The following is a 15,705-nucleotide window of genomic DNA, read 5'->3' on the forward strand; positions in this document are numbered from 1 at the left end:
GTGGTGTATATTACTTTGGGTGTCCAGTCTGTTTATTTTGTGTATTTGGAGAATGTTGGCTGATCATTTGTGTATTCAGGGCATGTGGTATGGTTCTGGGGTGTTTGTGTGTGTGCATTTTCAGGAGCTGTCTATGTCTATTTGGCTGTGTAGAGGGCAAGTCTGTGACTATTTTATGGGACTGGTGGATGTTGTATATGTAGGTATGTTGTGTTTGTATGATTCTGTATTCTGCAAGATGGCAGAGTTCATTCTGTGTGAGAGGTTGGGAATGTGGGGTTATGTATATGCCGGTAGTGTGGTACTGTATGTGTATTTGGAACAAAGGGCGTATAGGGTGATATTATTGCATATTTGTAGTGTCCTGGGTAATTGTGGTTCTCTTTGGGACTTGTGGAGAGTTGTGTGTTAAATGAGTTTGTGTGTGTATCCAAGGGGCTGTTGTAGCATGTGTCAGAATTCCCTTCCTTTTTAAGACTGAATATTGATTTATTGTTTGTATAGACCACATTTTGTATATCCCTTCATCCCTCAATGGACCCTTGAGTTTTTCCACCTTTTGCCTATAGTGAATAATTGTGCTGTGAACGTGGGTGAACACAGAACACTTCGAGTTCCTAATTTCAATTCTTTTTGAGTATTTAATAGGAACTCGAATTATGGGATCCAATGGTAATTCTATTTTTAATGTTTTGAGGAACCACCATACGGTTTTCTTTCTGTGTGCCCCATTTTACATACCCACCAACAGTGTACAAGTATATACGTCCTGGATATTAACCTTATCAGCTACAGGATTTGCAAATATTTTCTCCCATTCTTTTTCATATCTAGCTACATCATGGATGTAGTCCCATTCCTGTTTTACTGTATCTGACGTTTCTTTGAATTGTAACAGCATGGCTTTATAATTAGGGGGAACACCCTTCTCCCCCATCCGTTGGAGAAATTTTTTCTAGAAAAATTTTAATGTCTATCATGGTATAGTTCCATGTCTCTGTTGCTTGTTCATGCTGGTCATCGGATGTTTTGGAGCCATGGATGGTGACAGGGAACACCTGGAATGGAGTTTCCCTCTTCCCTGTCTCATATGCTGCCACTTCGTGTTTAGGGTGCCCCAGTCAGCCTCGGTGAGATCAAGGGATGATTTGCAACAGCAGCAAGACATGCAGCAACACAAGAGGCACTTACCTCAGCGGGATATGCCCTCTCGGGGTGCCATGATGCCCCTGGTAGAGCTGCCTCTATCGTGGGTTAGGGCTGTGTGGGGAACTCATGGATGTCTGTTTGGGGTATAGGGGTGGTTTGGGGTAATAGGAAAGCTGTGTAGAGACTGTGTATGTGTGATCTGGGGAGAGATGAGGGGCATGAGTGCCTTTGTGAGTGCACGCTTGGTGTAGCATGGTGTGGCTGGGTGGTGGGCTGGTTCTGGGTGTTTTGAGGCTATGTGTGCAGGCATTTGAGAAGAGGTAGGGGTATGCATTTTAATGTTTTGTGTGTTGGATCTGGGTGTATTCAGAGTACAGGGGTTATACACATGCTCATCCTGTCGGGTAAGAGTTTAGGGAGTGTACTTTTGGTATGGAGGAATTTGCAGAGATTGGGGTTGTGAGTGTAAATTGGGGTTGCTAGCTGTGTGTGTATAATCCAGGGATGTAACAGAGGCTGTTAATAGTATGTCAATAGGGAGATGGGTGTATGTTTGTATTGGGGGTGTGAGGTCATCCTGTGTTCTGGGGGAGTATTTAGGAGAAGGTTGGAAACACTGTGTCTGATGGTATTGTGTGTTTGTCTCAGCTTCTGAGGCATTGTACATACGTGGATGTTGACAGCTGTGGGGGCACTGTGTGTGTTATAGTTGGATTTTGGGGGTTCTGTCTTACATTAAGAAGTATGTGAGTTTGGTTTGAATGGATTTGGCTATTGTTGAAGGCTACTGTGTGTGTGTTTGCATTGGGGGGTTATGTGGGGCTGGGTGGATTTTTGTGGGATATGAGGATTTAGGTGTTTGATTATCAGGGGCCGTTGGGGGTGTGTTTTTGTACTCAAGACTGTGGCTGTGATTTGATTGGGGTTTGTAGTGCATGTATATTGGAGCAGAAGGGTTCTGGGCACGCAGGCATCTGCTTATAGGTAGGGAGCTTGTGTGTTTGAGAATGTTTGGAGCTCTGTGTGGCTGTGTGATGGTGGCACAGGTGACTGTGGGCAGGGGGAGTGTGTGTTGGGATGGAAGGGAAAGTCGAGGGCATGTTGGTGACTGTGAGATGCCCATGTGAACTCGGACGTGGACTGACCTTTGTTCCTTCTGATCTTCTATGGCTTGTACGCATCCTGATCTTCTGTGGCAGCGACTCCCCTGGAATGGTCAGCGATACTCTGCTCATTCTTAGCCAGAGGAGTCAGGAACTGTCCCTTCCTCTGGCACCTGGCTGTGCCTCTTGCAAGTGAGTAGTCCTGGAGTGCAGGGTGCGGGACTGGTGGACAGATGCAGAGTGAGGCTGATTCCCCCATGAGCCTTTTCCTCAGTGAGGTAGCCCGGAGGTCAGCGCTGTATCTCCAGAAGGGCAGACGTGGCCAGTCCTCTCTAGAATGTGCTGGTGGTCCACCTCATTGAAAGGACCCTGCCAGGACATAAAGAGACCCTGCGGCCAATTCCTAAGGGAGAAGTGTATACCTACCCATCTTTCACTTTCTCCTTTGGATGGCCTCTACCACAAGGTAAAAGCTAAGCCCCCTCACATGGCCCTTCTTGGCCTGGTCGTACTGACCAGCCAGGCTCGCCCCACATCCTGGCTCACTGTGGGCTCTCTGGTGAAACCAGCACGAGGCCCCCCTGCATGTCCGTTCTCACCTCCTTCCCTTGGCCCATGCTGCCCTTGCTGTCTGTCCTGCTCTTCCTCCCCCAAGGCGGTGAGTCACCCTGTCCAGGTGGGAAGGAGCCACTGAAACTGCCAATTTGAGTAATTACTGCATCACCTGAGTCTCTAGCACGTGCCAGGCACTATGACGCTTGCCAAATCCATAACAACCCCACAAAGCAGATATGCTATTAGATGCACTTTGCAGGTGATGAAGCTGAGGTTCCGAGGTGAGCAAGCATGACCAAGTACCCTGTATGTACCAGCATTTCAATCAGACTGTGAACGTATCCAATAAAGCCAAACATTAGTCTGATCAGTACGCCTAGATGCCAGGCCGTGAAGGCGCAGAATATGTCCCAGCACGAGAAAGAGCAGTGCCAAGTACCGCAGCAAAGGAGCCGTGTTCATATCCCGGTTTCTTGATCAAAATAACTGCCAATCACCGCACCATTTCCTACTTTGTTAATAGGAGAAAAATACCAATGTGCGTTGTCCTCTAAAAGTCCCTTAAAATAATACGTATGATCCCGAGTGCTTTGGTAATGACCCCAAATCATCATCATGAAGTTGGGGTACTTCTTAAAACGCTGCAAGTCTTACACACTGGCATATAGAATCTGGAAAGTCAGTTCTTTGGGTAATGATGGTAGGTAGAAGTGACCCAGAAGGACAGAAGCCAGAAAATAGAGCAGAAACTAGTTGTCCAGAGGTGACGATGGGTCCTAGCCAAGGTTCAAGCATCACGAGGGAGGTGGTAAAAATAGTCAGTGGCATAGAGTGTAATAAGTAAACGATATCCAATGTAGTTTCCAATGAAAGTTTGTGAAAGACACATAAGTAAAAAGAAAAGAGGCTGGGAGGTGAACTAATGCAAAACAGTTGATATATTTTTTACAAGGATAAGAGAAGATAGAAATGAACATTAAAGAAGTAGGTCAAATAGAAAAACTTTAAGATGGTTAATAACCTCACAATATGATGAGGCAACTTAGATTTAGTTTGTTTAAATAAATTGGTAGAGTATATTTAGAGTAGTTTTCAGTTTAAAGAGAATTTGTGCAGAGTATAGAGTTCCCATACACCCCCTCACATCTATTCCCCAAACCAAAGTTTCCCCTATTATTAACGTCTTGCATTAGTGTGGGGCATTTTTTTTTACAATTGATGAGCCAATGTTCATACATTATTATTAACAAACATCCATAGTTTACATTCCAGTTTACTCTGTTGTATATCCTACGGGTTTTGTCAAATGTATGACAAGCACTGACCATTACAGTATCATCCAGAAGAGTTTAAGTGCCCTACCTTTTCCAGGATGTCATATAGCTGAAATCCTACAGTATGTATCCATTTCAGTTTGGCATCTTTCATTTAGCAATATGCGTTTAGGGTTCCTCCATGTCTCTGCCATTTAGTACTCCTATAGCTCAAGCTGCCATAACATAATACTATAGACTTGGTGACTTTAAGAACTCACAGTTCTAGAGGCTTGGAAGTGTAAGATCACGGTGCTGGCCAGTTCAGTGCCTGGTGAGGGCTGTCTTCCTGGCTTGCAGGCAACTGTCTTTTCACTGTTTCCTCATTTGGTGCAGAGAGACAGAAAAAACTCTCTGGTTTCTTCTTATAGGGGCACTATTAGAGCCTAATCCTCATGACATCATTTAATCTAATTCCCTGCCAAAAGCCTCATCTCCAAATACCGTCACTTTGTTACAGCTTGAATATATCAATTTGGGGAGACAGAATTCAGTTGATAGCCTCATTCTTCTAACAGTGTAAAATATGACTAATAAGGAAAGCTCCTCATTAAATAATCTCTTTGCTAGCAATACCTAGATATTTACTTGCTTTTTTAAACCATTTACATATTTGAAGATAAATGAATTAAAGGTTTTAAAAAGTCAGGTAGAACAAGATAAGAAATTGTAGGTACCAACCTGTTGTAGCAAAAACACATAAACCCCCCAGTTGCATTGTCTCAAAAATTCAGTTAGAGTTCTAAGGTCTGATTTAGGTTTCCGCCTCTGGTTCATGCCATTTGCTGTACCACAGCAATAGGATGGGGTAGTATGCTAAAGCTAGGACATTAAAAACACCATTAGAAAACAGATACCTTGCTAAACTGAATGTTTATTTGGTGTGCATTGAGGCTGTTTTTTCGTAAGGATATGATTCATACGAAAACTTGTCTGGACACAGTAAATTAACTAAAAGTAACTTGGGGAGAAGTTTTATTTTTTCCTGAGATAAAATTAACCGTTTTGCCTGGCACAATTCAATAGCATCGAGTACATTCACAGTGTTGTGCAACCCTTACTTCTATGTGGATCAAAAATATTTTGATCGCTTTAAAGGGAAGCCCTCCCCATGCTTTCTTCTACCTAACCCCTGGGCAATCACCAAGCTGCTTTCTGTCTCTGTAGATAGATGTATTTGGATATTTCCTGTAAGTGTAAATTATACAGTACGGGACCGTTTATGTCTGGCTTCTATCACATAGCGTAATTTTCAAGGTTCACTCTTATTGTAGCATGGATCATTAGCTCATTTCTTTCTTCTTCCCATCTTGACTGAGGTATCATAGAGAAGTAAAAATATATATTTAAGATATACACCTTGATGTTTTGATATACATATACATTTTTGAAATAATGGCCACAATGAAGCCAAGTAACATATCCATCTCCTCCTATAATTACCATTTTCTTTCTTCTTTCTTTCTGGTGAGAACACTTCAGATGTACCCTCTTAGCAAATTACAAGTACACAATACAGCATTGTTAACTATATACACATTGTTGTACACTAGCTTTCCAGAAATTATTCACCTTGCGTAACTGAAACGTTGTACCTCGTGATAACCCTCTTGCACTGCTGGGGGAATGTAAATTGATACAGCCACTATGGAGAACAGTATGGAGGTTCCTTAAAGAGATCTCTTTTCTAACTTAAAAGGGCCAGTACATTTTGCCTCTAGTGGAGATCTCACCTTAAAATTTCCTGATCAACCTGAACCTGATCATTTATGTTCCTTACAATCTGTCCTGGACATAAAAGAGGACGTTCAACCGAAGTTCCCTAATTTGATGGAGATGCCTGCAAATTTGGGGGCTACTTCTGACAGTGTTAACATCAGAAGAATAAAAAAAAAATGCAAACCTATAAAGATTCAGATAGATGTAGCTAAACCTCTCCCTAGGTTTCCTCAACAACTATTAAAGCCTGCGGTCATACACGGTCTCATACCTATTGTAGAAGACTTAATTGCCCGGGAGGTAATCATTCCTGTACTTGTCCCTGCAGCATGCCAGTCTTGCCCGGTTGGAAACCTGGCAGGATGGCGATTTGTCCAGGACTTGGGAGGTGTTAATAAAAATAGTTATTCCCTGTTTTCCTGTGGTTCCAAACCTAGCCACCCTTCTGTCACAAGTTTCAACTGACTTGAAATGGTTTACTGTTGGAGGCCTTTGTTCACCTTTCTTCAGCATCCCGGAGACCCAACACCAATATCTATATGCCTTTACTTGGAACACTCAACAGTATACCTGCACTTTTATGCCTCAAGGGCTCACTGGGACCCCTTCTTTGTTCTCCCAAGTACTTCACCAAGATTGAAGTACCCTCTAGTTCCCTGAGAAATCAACCTTTTTACCACATGGAGATAACCTCCTGCCGTACTCAGCTACTGTAAAGATTCCATAAGGCATTCATAAAAGATTCCATTTATTTGCTGCAACAATTAGCTGAGAAAGAACACAAAGGAAAAATTACAATGATCTCTAAATGCTGTTCATTACCTAGGAGGTAATGTAAGCACTGAAGGAATTCAGCTATCTCCAGAGAGAATTAGGCTGATACAGGAACTTCCTAGACTCACAACTAAGTGCTAGCATTGTGGATTTCTAGGTTTAGCTGGTTATTGCAAGCTCTGGGTTCCAAATTTTCCTCCGTTACCTCTTCCACTCTGTGAACTTAAAGATTTAGTTCCTGAATCGTTTGCTTGGGAAGATAAACATAAGCAGGCTTTTATGAGGCTAAAACAAGCACTGCAAGAGCTGCCTTCCTTAGGGGTACCCAAATGATCAGGTTCAGGTTGATCCGGAAACTTTAAGGTGAGCTCTCCACTGGAGGCAGAATATATTAGCCCTTTTAAGTTAGAAAAGAGATCTCTACCTAATAGATTAACTTTAGGTCATTCAAAGCCTTTTACTTTATTTGTGTATGAAAGGCATAATCAGGCCGCGCAGAACTGTGTGAGCATGGTAGTAAACGTAGGCCTGTTGCCTGTTATAGCATGCTACTTGATTCAGTTGCTTTTGCCTGTCTCAGTTATCTTAAGGTTATAGCCACAACTGCAAATTTAGTGGAAGCCTTGGCAGATTTGACTCTAGAAAATGAAGTTTATTTGCAAACTCCACACATTGTCCACAGTCTTCTTCACGCTGAATTGACAACAGTTCACCTGCAAGTATCAGTAGATGAAACTTCCTGTGAAATCCTGCTTTCACCAGCTAATCTTTATCTTAAACTTTACAACGTTCTCAATCCTGCTACACTACTACCTCTGTCTCACAAAGGTGAGGGCCATGACTGCAAGGTAACAGTGTCCCATGGGAATTCCCTGGTAGCCCATTGGTTAGGACTCTGAGCTTCCACTGCAGGGAGCGCAGGTTTGATCTCTGGTTGAGGAACTAAGAACCCACAAGCCTGATCTTAGGGAGAAAGATTTCACCTCTGAATATAATAGCTGTTAGTTTTCTATCTGTTACCTTTATTATGTTGAAGTCATCAACCTGTATTCCTGGTTTGTTGAGTTGTTTTTTTTTTTATAATAAAATGGCATTGAATTTTGTCAACTGTTTTTTCTGCATCAATTAAGATGATCACATGGAGTTTAGTCCCTTCAGTCTGTTTATGTGCTATACTACATTGATTGATTTTCATATGTTGAACCAACCTTGCCTTGCACGAATAAATCCCATTTGGTCATGATGTATAATCCTTATAATGGGCTGTTCTGTCTCTTATTATTTTTTAAAGGATTTTTACATCAGTCTTCATAAGGGATATTGGTCTGTAGTGTACTTTTCTTGTAGTTTCTTTAGGTTTATAATTGATGTAATGTTAACCTCATAGAATGAGAGAAGTTACATTCTCTCCTCTTAAATTGTTTGGAAGAACTTGAGAAGGATTTGTTTTAATTCTTCTTTAAATAGTTGGTAGAATTCACCATGAAGATACCTGGTGCTGGGCATTCAGTTGTTGGGAGATTTTTGATAACTGATTCCATATCTTAACTTCTAGATCTGTTCAGATTTGTATTTCTTGGTAGGATGTTGTTTTTAGAAATGTGTTCATTTCATCTAAGTTATCAAATTAGTTGGTATACAACTGTTAATAGTACTCTATTGTAAGCCTTTTTATCTCTACAAAATTGGTAGTAATGTCCTTTCATTTCTGATTTTACATATTTTGTTCTTATCTCTTTTTTTAATAGTCAATCTAACTCGTTTTGTCAATTTTGTTGATCATTTTCCTCTTTTTACAGCTATTTTGAGGCATAACTGACAAAACTGTAACATATCTGAAACGTATAACGTGATTATTTGATATACGTATATATTGTAAAACGATTCTCACAGTCACGTTAGTTAACATACCCATCACGTGTCATATATTTACTTTTTGTGTGTGAGGACACAAATTCTACTCTCTCAGAAATTTTCAGTTACAGGAAACAGCATCATCAATTAGTCACCATGTTATACATTAGCTCCTCAGACCTTATTCCTTTATTTTATCCCTCATGTTATAACTGAAAATTTGTATCCATTTACCAGCGTGTTCCCATTTCCCCCCATGCCCAACTGCAGGCAACAATTTCTGCTCTATGTTTCTATGATTCCAACTTTTTTTTTAGATTCCACACATAAGTGATACCATGCAGCATTTGTCTTTTCTCCATCAGGATTATTTCACTTAGCATAATGTTCTCCGGGCTCATTCATGTTCTTGCAAGTGTCAGGATTTACTTTAAGGCTGAATAATATCCCATTGTGTATGTTATGTATGTATATTTGTGTGTATGTGTGTGTTTGTGTGTGTGTGTGTATCAGATTTTGTTTATCCATTCATCTATGAGAGACAGGCAGGTTCTTGCCATACCATTACTGTGAATAACATTTCAAAGTTTTTTTTGTTTTTGTGTTTTTCCCGTACCACGTGGCTTGTGGGATCTTAGTTCCCCAACCACGGGTTGAACCCGGGCCCTCCTCTCAGCAGTGAGAGCACGAGGTGCTAACCACTGGACAGCCAGGGAATTCCTAAAAAATATTGTTTCTTTTTGCTATATGACCAGAAATGGAATTGCTGGATCACATGGTATTCTAATTTTATTTTCTTGAGGAATCTCCATACTGTTTTCAGTACTGGTTGTACCAGTTTACATTCCCAGAATCAGTGCACAAAGATTTCCTTTTCTCCACATCCTCACCGACATTTATCACTTGTCTTTTTCATAATACACATACTAACAGGTGTGAGGTGATATCTCATTGTGGTTTTGATTTGCATTTCCCTGATGATTGGTGATGTGAATCACCTGTTCCCCAAATGTTTGTCATCTTTGGGAGAATGTCTTTTTAGGTCCTTTGCCAATTTTTAAATTGTGTTATATGGTGTTTTTGCTACTGAGTTGTATGAGCTCCTTGTATACTTTGGATATTAACTTCTTTTTAGATACATGATTTGCAAATATTTTCTCACACTCCATAGGTTGCTTTTTCATTTTGTTAATGGTTACCTTGCTGTTCAGAACCTTTTTTTTTTTTTTTGTGGTATGTGGGCCTCCCTCTGTTGTGGCCTCTCCCGTTGCGGGGCACAGGCTCCGGGCGCGCAGGCTCAGTGGCCATGGCTCACGGGCCCAGCCGCTCCGCGGCACGTGGGATCTTCCCAGACCGGGGCGCGAGCTCGGTTCCCCTGCATCGGCAGGCGGACGCGCAACCACTGCGCCACCAGGGAAGCCCCAGAACCTTTTTTGTTTGATGTAGTCCCACTTGTACATTTTGGCTTTTGTTGCCTTTGCTTTTGGTGTCAAATCCAAAAGAACATTGATGAGATTAATGTCAAGGAGCTTACCGCCTATATTTTCTACTAAGAATTTTAAGGATCAGGTCCTATGTTCATGTCTTTAATTAATTTTGAGTTTATTTTTATGTCTGGCGTAATGTGACTTTTGCATGTGGTGATGCAGTTTCCCCAAAAACCATTTATTGGAGAGACTCTCCTTTTCCCATTGTTTATTCTTGACTTCCTTGCTGAAAACTAATTGACTATATACGTATGGGTTTATTTTTGAGCTCTCGATTCCTTTTTGTTGATCTGTGTTTCTGTTTTATGGCCATACAGTACTTATTTGATTACTATAGCTTTGTATTATAGTTTAAAATCAGGAAGTGTGATGTCTCTAGTTTTGTTCTTCTTTCTCAAGATTGCATTGGCTCTTTGGAGTCTTTTGTGGTTTCACATGAGTTTTAGGACTTTTTTTTTCTATTTCTCTAAAAAATGCTTTGGAATTTTGATAGAGATTGCATTGAATCTGTAGATCACTTTGGATGGTAGGGGCATTTTCACAATATTAACCCTTCCAATCCATGAACACAGAATATCTATCCATTTGTTTGTGTCTTCTTCAATTACTTACATCAGTGTTTTATGGTTTTTAATGTGTAGATCTTTCACCCCATTAGATAAATTTGTTCCTAAGTATTTTACTTTTTTTCATACTATTGTAAATGAGATTATTTTCTTAATTTTTCTTTCTGATAATTCATTGTTAGTTGATATTCGTTGATATACAAATACAGCTGATTTTTGTATATTGATCCTGAAACTTTACAGAATTCAGTTATTCTAACAGGTTTCTTTTTTGCAGTGTGTTTAGGGTTTCCCACATATAATGTCATGTCATCTGCAAACAGAATTATTTTACTTATAACTTTACATTTTGGATGCCTTTTATTCATTTTTCTTGCTTAATTGCTCTGGCTAGGACTTACAGTCATATGGTGAATGAAGGTGCTGAGAGTTGCATCCTTGTCTTGTTCCTGATCTTAGAGGATCCTATTCCTTGTTTCAGCTTCTCACTGTTGCGTGTGATGTTAGGTGTAGTCTTACCATATATGGCTGTTATTATGATAATGTACATTACATCTATACATAATTTGCTGAGTTTTATTTTCACACACACACTATTTTTTATTTTTACAAGAGATAAACTGACACCATTATTGTAAATGGATGACCACAATAAAAGTAACAATGATTGCAGTTACTAAACACGAAACACACTCATACTATGTCATAATATTGACATTCAGTCCAGTAAACCTCCACTGTAACAGCTCCTTTACTTTGCAGTGAAAATTGATTTGTAAATTTTTTGCCTCTGAATCCTTGTGGGATTTTTTTTATTCAAACAGGAAGTCACAAAACTTATAATCATCCTCATCAGTTCACTCAGTCCCATGTAATTCATTTTTTTTATCTTTTATGAATTCATGAGTTTTTCATTAGAGTTCTGAAAATGCTTATTCATTCAGTTCAGCAGTATAGTCAGTTACCATAAACGTGTACCTGTCAGAGTCTTTTCCATGAATGCCTTGAATATGAAACCCTTTTACAGGAACATTTTTTCGAAGGCATCAGAGTACACCCAGAGCTGTCTGTAAATGACAAAAGACTTAAAGATTTGATGAAAGTTGATAATAATGCAATTGAGAAGGAAATTTAGTTATTGCTGAGATATACATTTTAAAGTAATAACTGCAATTATGACTTATAACATTATACCAGAACATATAAGATTTTTAGAAATTTCATGTATTGTCTGAAACATTTACATTAGCATATTTCTATACAAATAACCCAAAGAAAGTTTAGTATTAGTTGTTGTTTTGTTTGTTTTTTTATGCTGCAGGTTCTTGTTAGTCATCAGTTTTATACACATCAGTGTATACATGTCAATCCCAATCGCCCAATTCAGCACCCTACCATCCCCACCCCACTGCGGTATTTCCCCCTTGGTGTCCATACGTTTGTTCTCTACATCTGTGTCTCAACTTCTGCCCTGCAAACTGGTTCATCTGTACCATTTTTCTAGGTTCCACAAACATGCGTTAATATATGTTATTTGTTTTTCTCTTTCTGACTTACTTCACTCTTTATGACAGTCTGTAGATCCATCCACGTCTCAACAACTGCTGTTCTCCATAGTGGCTGTTTCAATTTACATTCCCACCAACAGTGCAAGAGGGTTCCCTTTTCTCCACACCCTCTCCAGCATTTGTTGTTTGTAGATTTTCTGATGATGCCCATTCTAACTGGTGTGAGGTGATACCTCATTGTAGTTTTGATTTGCATTTCTCTCATAATTAGTGATGTTGAGCAACATTTTATGTGCTTCTTGGCCATCTGTATGTCTTCTTTGGAGAAATGTCTATTTAGGTCGTCTGCCCATTTTTGGATTGGGTTGTTTGTTTCTTTCATATTGAGCTGCACGAGCTGTTTATATATTTTGGAGATTGATCCTTTGTCCGTTGATTCATTTGTGAATATTTTCTCCCATTCTGAGGGTTGTCGTTTCGTCTTGTTTGTGGTTTATTTGTGAATATTTTCTCCCATTCTGAGGGTTGTCGTTTCGTCTTGTTTATGGTTTCCTTTTCTGTGCAAAAACTTTGAAGTTTCATTAGGTCCCATTTGTTTATTTTTATTTCCATTACTCTAGGAGGTGGATCAAAAAAGATCTTGCTGTGATTTATGTCAAAGAATGTTCTTCCTATGTTTACCTCGAAGAGTTTTATAGTATCCGGTCTTACGTTTAGGTCTCGAATCCATTTTAGTTTATTTTTGTGTATGGTGTTAGGGAGTGTTCTAATTTCATTCTTTTACAAGTAGCTGTCCAGTTTTCCCTGCACCACTTATTGAAGAGACTGTGTTTTCTCCATTGTATATGTTTGCCTCCTTTGTCATAGATTAATTGACCATAGGTGCGTGGGTTTATCTCTGGGCTTTCTGTCTTGTTCCATTGATCTATGTTTCTGTTTTTGTGCCAGTACCATATTGTCTTGATTACTGTAGCTTTGTAGTATAGTTTGAAATCAGGGAGTCTCATTCCTCCATCTCTGTTTTTTTCCCTCAAGACTGCTTTGGCCCTTCGGGGTCTTTTGTGACTCCATACAAATTTTAAGATGATTTGTTCTAGTTCCGTAAAAAATGCCATTGGTATTTTGATAGGGATTGCATTGAATCTGTAGATTGCTTTGGGTAGTATAGTCATTTTCACAATATTGATTCTTCCAATCCAAGAACATGGTATATCTCTCCATCTGTTGGTATCATCTTTAATTTCTTTAATCAGTGTCTTATAGTTTTCTGCATACAGATTTTTGTCTCCCTAGGTAGGTTTATTCCTAGGTATTTTATTCTTTTTGTTGCAATGGTAAATGGGAGTGTTTCCTTAATTTCTCTTTCAGATTTTTCATCATTAGTGTATAGGAATGCAAGAGATTTCTGTGCATTAATTTGTATCCTTTGGTAGGTTTATTCCTAGGTATTTTATCCTTTTTGTTGCAATGGTGAATGGGAGTGTTTCCTAAATTTCTCTTTCAGATTTTTCATCAGTAGTGTATAGGAATGCAAGAGATTTCTGTGCATTAATTTGTATCCTTTGGTAGGTTTATTCCTAGGTATTTTATCCTTTTTGTTGCAATGGTGAATGGGAGTGTTTCCTAAATTTCTCTTTCAGATTTTTCATCAGTAGTGTATAGGAATGCAAGAGATTTCTGTGCATTAATTTGTATCCTTTGGTAGGTTTATTCCTAGGTATTTTATTCTCTTTGTTTCAGTGGTAAATGGGAGTGTTTCCTTAATTTCTCTTTCAGATTTTTCATCATTAGTGTATAGGAATGCAAGAGATTTCTGTGAATTAATTTTGTATCCTGCAACTTTACCAAATTCATTGATAAGCTCTAGTGGTTTTCTGGTGGCATTTTTAGGATTCTCTTTGTATAGTATCATGTCATCTGCAAACAGTAGCAGCTTTAATTCTTCTTTTCCGATTTGGATTCCTTTTATTTCTTTTTCTTCTCTGATTGCTGTGACTAAAACTTCAAAAACTATGTTGAATAAGAGTGGTGAGAGTGGGCAACCTTGTCTTGTTCCTGATCTTAGTGGAAATGGTTTCAGTTTTTCACCATTGAGAACAATGCTGGCTGTGGGTTTGTCATATATGGCCTTTATTATGTTGAGGAAAGTTCCCTCTATGCCTACTTCCTGCAGGGTTGTGATTGGTCTGTTCATATTTTCTATTTCTTCCTGGTTCACTCTTGGGAGGTTATACCTTTCTAACAATTTGTCCATTTCTTCCAGGTTGTCTACTTTATTGGCATATAGTCGTTTCTGTAATCTCTTATTATCCTCTGTATTTATGCGGTGTCTGTTGTAACTTCTCTGTTTTCATTTCTAATTTTATTGATTTGAGTCCTCTCCCTCTTTTTCTTTCTGAGTCTGGCTAATGTTTCATCAATTTTGTTTATCTTCTTAAAGAACCTGCTTTCAGGTTTATTGATCTTTGCTATTGTTTTCTTTGTTTCTCTTTCATTTATTTCTGCTCTGATCTTTATGATTTCTTTCCTCCTGCTAACGTTGGGTTTTGTTTGCTCTTCTTTCTCTAGTTCCTTTAGGTGTAACGTTGGATTGTTTATTTGAGATTTTTCTTGTTTCTTGAGGTAGGCTTGCATAGCTATAAACTTCCCTCTTACAACTGCTTTTGCTGCATCCCATAGGTTTTGGATCATCATGTTTTCATTGTCATTTGTCTGTAGGTATTTTTTGATTTCTTCAGTGATCTCTTGGTTATTTGGTAACATATTGTTTAGCCTCCAAGTGTTTGTTCTTCTTACGGTTTTTTCCCTGTAATTGATTTCTAATCTTATATCGTTGTGGTTACAAAAGATGCTTGATATGATTTCAATTTTCTTAAATTTACTGAGGCTTGATTTGAGATCCAAGATGTGATCTATCCTGGGGAATATTCCGTACGTACTTGAAAAGAAAGTTTAATCTGTGGTTTTTGGATGGAATGCCATATAAACATCAATTAACTCTATCTGGTCTATTGTGTCATTTAAAGCTTGTGTTGCCTTAATTTTCTGGCTACTCCAGCTTTCTTTTGATTTCCATTTGCATGGAATATCTTTTTCCATCCCCTCACTTTCATTCTGTATGTGTCCCTAGGTTTGAAGTGGGTCTCTTGTAGACAGCATATATATGGGTCTTGTTTTTGTATCCATTCAATTTGCTGAGTTTTTATCATGAAATAATGTTCACTTTTGTCAAAAGCTTTTGCTGCATCCATTGAGATGATCATATGATTTTATCCCTCATTTTATTAATGTGCTATATCACATTTATTGATTTACATGTGATGAACCATCTTTGCATCCCAGGAATAAACCTGCTTGGTCATGGTGTATGATTCTTGTAATGTGCTGTTGAAGTTTGTTTGGTAATATTTTGTTGAGGATTTTGGCATCTGTGTTCATCAAGGATGTTGAACATTAATTTTATTTTCTTGTAGTGTGCTCGCCTGGCTTTGGTAACAGGGTAATATTGGCCTTGTAAAATGAGTTTGGAAGTTTTCCCTCCTCTTCAGTTCTTTGGAAGAGTTTGAGGTAGAATGGTTAATTTCTTTAAAGTGTTGGTAGAATTTACCAGTGAAGCCATCTGGTCTTGGAACTATTTTTGGTTGAGAGGTTTATTATTTACTGATTCAATCTCCTTA

Source organism: Physeter macrocephalus, chromosome 9 (genome assembly GCF_002837175.3).
Source record: "Physeter macrocephalus isolate SW-GA chromosome 9, ASM283717v5, whole genome shotgun sequence".
NCBI lineage: Eukaryota > Metazoa > Chordata > Mammalia > Artiodactyla > Physeteridae > Physeter > Physeter macrocephalus.